Below are 5,562 nucleotides of genomic sequence, written 5' to 3'. Positions count from 1 at the left end.
ACACTACCACCACCTTCAGAGCACTGCTACAAAGAGGAACAATTAACATCTAGGACCTTTCTCTGGCTTGTATCCCAATGTTATTTGTTGATATTTTCATTTTAATTTTGACATTTGCGACATGTTTTTCTCTCCTTTATTTCATTAAAATCAGAGTTAAAGTGAGGAAAGGGTTTGGGTGGGATAGAAGTGCTGGTGCAAAGTTTCACACATAAATATTTGTATTTTTCTTGTTAAAAAAAGAGGATTTCTCTTTGTCTATATTATTCGTTGTTTGTTATGCAATTTCATGCCTTGCAAGTCTTAAGTAATAGTTTTGTTTTTTTTTTTTCAGTTCGTCGACAAAAATGAACTTCATACCCTCAAATACCATAAATAGACACCCTTTGACTTCAAACTCTTGACACAACAAACAGTGGGTTAAAGTGGCAATTAAGTACTACATTGATTTTAACAGATTAAGATATTTTTTTCAAAACTTACAACTAGTATATACTCAACCACATGGGTTCAATCCCGCAATAGAAGAATAAAAAAACGAACATTTCGCTAAAGCAACTAAGAACAAGTATATACAGCAGTAAGTTCGGCCGGGCCGAATTTTAAATACCTACCACCATGATATAAAATATAATAGTTTACTTTGAAAACCCTTCGTCGTAGCGGGTTACTTGATAATATATAAAATTTCAGGGTGTTTGATGACAAATTTTCTCACAAGCAAATCAGTTCAATCAGATTCTACCTATGAAGACTAGATCAGATTCTGGATTTATGAGAATTTTGTTTGAGTTATAGAGAAAACATAAACATATCGTGTATATGATGAAATAACACCTAGATTTGAAATCTTAAATCTGTTGATTTTTTCCGTCATTATTTAAATGAATACGCTGAGTAAAATCTGAAAATTTTACTTTCAGTTTCAAGCAATTTTCATGATCAGCGCGCCTGTTAAGAAGTGTTTTTTTCTGAGGAACGAAATTTTAGACAAGCAAAATTTGATACAAATTGTAGAGACAATCGTTGAATCACTTATCAAAAATTCTAAACGAAAATACCCCAGCAAAAAAATTTGGAAGTTCTTCCAAAGCACAACTTTAAAAGCACTTTCAGAAGATGCACTCCCAATGATGTCCTTTATTGTAACTACCCAGGAAGTTCGTTTAATTCAATTTTTTATAACTTGGTTTTTCATACATTTAATGGGCAATTTTAAATTTTTGTTCCAAATAGGTTAAAAACAGAGTAAGAATTCATAAAATGGTACAAATCATTTAAATTTTGTCGAAAAAAATGCTAAATCCAATCTGAAAAAATTTTGAATTTTTGAAAATATCAAAAGTTTTTTGACAAGCGTTAGAATCCATTAAAAAATTATTAAAAATTTTAAAAATTATTTATTGGACAAATTATCACAGAATTTTTTAATTTACATCAAAAACATTGAATTCGGAGCACATCTGAAGAATTGATGCAAATTCAGTGCAACGCCTGTTGAAATGGAGGACTTCCGTCCTATGACAAACCCATGTTAAATTCATCGCTTCTGCGTCAATTTTGCACCACTTCCGGATCCAAAATGAACATTTTCATTACTTTTTTGGCGACCCTTTTTTTGCTGGGTACGTTTTACGAAAGGGAAATTTCTTTTGTCTAAAATTTCATTCCGGAGGAAAATATTTTTTTCTTTGGGTGTACCCTCAAGAAGTTAAATCGGACCGGTAAAAATAAATGCGATACAAATTTTTTAGGGTTTAAAATTCCAGGCTGACCTATTTGTGGTCAGCCGGATTCCAGAAGTCCTAGAAATAAATTCGGGAGTTAGGTCTATATGGGCGCTATACCAAAGCATGGACCGATACGGACCATTTTCGACACACCTCTTTATGGTCCTAAAATTCCTCTAGATTTCTAATTTCCGGCAAATTGGATAAAAACTACGGATTCTAAAAGCCCCAGTAATAAAGTCGGGAGATACGTCTTTATGGGGGCTATACCAAAACATGAACCGATAGCCTCCATTTGCGACACACCTATTTGTGATCTTAAATTACCTCTAGATTTTCAATTTCAAGCAAATCGGCTAGAAAGTATAGTCTCTAGACGCCCAAGAATAAACATCGGGAAATCAGTCTATATGCGGGTTATACCAAAAAATGGACCGATACACCTCAATTTCGGCACACCTATTTGCGGTCATAAAATACTTCTAGATTTCAAATTTCAGACAAATCGGATAGTAAATACACTTTATAGAAGCCCCAGAAATAAAATATGGAAATCGGTCTATATGGGAGCTATACCAATACATGGACCGATAAGGACCATTTTCGACACACCTCTTTATGGTTGTAAAGTACCTCTAGATTTCCAAATTCAGGCAAATCGGATAGAAAATATAGTTTCTAAGCGCCCAAGAAGTAAAATCGGGAGATCGGTCTATATGGAGGCTATAGCAAAACATGGACCGATACGAACCATTTTAGACACACCTCGTTATGGTCCCAAAATATCTTTAGATTTCCGATTTCAGGCAAATTGGATAAAAACTACGGTTTTTGTAAGTCCAAGACCCCAAATCGCGGGGTCGGTTTATATGGACCGATATAGCACATCTTCGAACTTGACCTGCTTGCAAACAAAAAACGAATCTGTGCCTCATTTCAGGACTATAGCGCCATTATTGAAGCCTGTAGCGTGATTAAAACAGACAGACCATTTTGGTTACGAACCATTTTGGACACACCTCGTTATGGTCCCAAAATATCTCTAGATTTCCAATTTCGGAAAAATCGGATAGACAATATATTTTCTAGACGCCCAAGAAATAAAGTCGGGAGATCGGTGTATATGCGGGCCATATCAAAACATGGACCGATAATCACCATTTTCGGCACACCTCTTTGTGATCTTAGAACTCCTCTAGAAATCGCATAGAAAATACAGTTTCTAGACGCTCAAGAAGCAAAATCGGGAGATCGGTCTATATGGGGGCTATACCAAAACATGGACCGATACGAACCATTTTCGACACACCTTTTTATGGTTGTAAAGTACCTCTAGATTTCCAATGTCAGGCAAATCGGATAGAAAGTATAGTTTCTAGACTGCAAAGAAGTAAAATCGGGAGATCGGCCTATATGGGGGCTATACCAAAACATGGACCGATAGGCACCATTTTCGGCACACCTTATGGTTCTAAAATTCCTTTAGATTTCCAATTCAGGCAATTGGATAAAAACTACGGTTTTTGTAAGCTCAAGACCCCAAATCGCGAGGTCGGTTTATATGGGGAATATATCAAAACTTGAACCGATATAGCCCATCTTCGAATTTGACCTGCCTGCAAACAAAAAAGAATCTGCCAAATTTCAGGACTATAGCGCCATTATTGAAGCCTGTAGCTTGATTACAACAGACAGACAGACAGACGTACAGACGGACAGACGGACATGCATATATCGTCTTAGAATTTCTCCCTTTATATAGTCAGAAATTGATATTTCGATGTGTTACAAACGGAATGACAAACTTATTATACCGCCATCACCATTCTATGGTGGTGGGTATAAAAAGAGATCCTCAAAATTAGCTCTACATGGATATGTTTATACCCAATACAGAAATAAAATTTAAACAAAATGTTGACAACATTTTCTATAAAAATAAAATTTTGACAAAATTTTCTATAGAAATAAAAATTTAACAACATTTTCTATAAAAATAAAATTTTGACAAAATTTACTATAGATATAAAATTTTGACAAAATTTTGGCTAAACTTTCTATAGAAATAAAATGTTAACAAAATTTATTATAGAAATCAAATTTTGACAAACTTTTTTATAGAATTAAAATTTTGACAAACTTTTTTATAGAATTAAAATTTTGACAAAATTTTTTATAGAATTCAAATTTTGACAAATTCGTTTTGTTTGTTATTGTTGGATTCTCTTCAATCATTATTGTTGTTATACCGTCCACCATAGGGTGGGGGTATATTAACATTGTCATTCCGTTTGTAACACATCGAAATATTGCTCTAAGACCCCATAAAGTATATATATATATATATATATATGTATATATATATACATATATATATATATATATATATATATATATATATATATATATATATATATATATATATATATATATATATATATATATATATATATATATATATATATATATATATATATATTCTGGATCGTGGTGAAATTTTGAGTCGATCTAAGCATGTCCGTCCGTCCGTCCGTCCGTCCATCTGTTGAAATCACGCTAACTTCCGAACGAAACAAGCTATCGACTTGAAACTTAGCACAAGTTATTGTTATTGATGTAGGTCGGATGGCATTGCAAATGGGCTAAATCGGTCCACTTTTTCGTATAGCCCCCATATAAACCGACGCTCAGATTTGGCTTGCAGAGCCTCTTGGAGGAGCAAAATTCACCCGATCCGGTTGAAATTTGGTACATGGTGTTAGTATATGGTCTCTAACAACCTTGCAGGAATGGACCAATTTTGGGAATGGATGTTAGAGGCCATATACTAGCGCAATATACCAAATTTCACCACGTACCAAATTTCAACCGGATCGGATGAATTTTGCTCCTCCAAGAGCTCCGGATGTCAAATCTGGGGATCGGTTTAAATGGGGGTTATGTATAATTAAGACCGGTATGGATCAATTTTTGCATGGTTGTTAGAGACCATATACTAACACCATGTACCAAATTTCAACCGGATCGGATGAACTTTCCTCTTCCAAAGGGCTCCGGAGTTCAAATCTTGGGATCGGTTTCTATGGGGCTACATATAATTATGTACCTATATGGACCAATTTTTGGGCGGTAGTTAGAGGCCATATACTAACACCACGTACCAAATTTCAACCGAATCGGATGAATTTTTCACCTCCAAGATGCTCCGGAGATCAAATCTGGGAATCGGTTTATATGGGGCTATATATAATTATGGACCCATATGGACCAATTTTGAAATGGTTGTTAGATACCATATTTCAACCGGATCAGATGAATTTTGCTCCCCCAAGATGCTCCGGAGGTCAAATCTGGGGATCGGTTTATATGGGGGCTATATATAATTATGGACCGATATAGACCAATTTTGTCATGGTTTTTAGATACCATATACTAACACCATGAAGCAAATTTCAACCGGATCGGATGAAATTTGCTTGTCTAAGAGGCTTCGCAAGCTAAATCTGGTGGTCGTTTTATATGGGGGCTATACGTGCAAGTGGTCCAATATGGCCCATTTGCAGTACCATCCGACCTATATCAATAGCAACTACTTACGCCAAGTTTTAAGTCGATAGCTTGTTTCGTTCGGAAGTTAGCTTGATTTCAACAGACGGACGGACATGTTTAGGTCGACTCAAAATTTCAACACGACCGATGTTGAATGTGAACCACACCTAAACGCCAAGTTTTTTTCCGAATTTTATTTGACATTTCTCTATTTCAGACTTACTCAATTTGAACCATGGAGAGATACACAATCCAACAACGTGTTAAATGGTTCCAAGAAATG

This window comes from Haematobia irritans, chromosome 2 (genome assembly GCF_050003625.1).
Source record: "Haematobia irritans isolate KBUSLIRL chromosome 2, ASM5000362v1, whole genome shotgun sequence".
NCBI lineage: Eukaryota > Metazoa > Arthropoda > Insecta > Diptera > Muscidae > Haematobia > Haematobia irritans.
The sequence above is the reverse complement of the archived record's forward strand: the minus strand, read 5'-3'. Positions refer to the sequence as shown.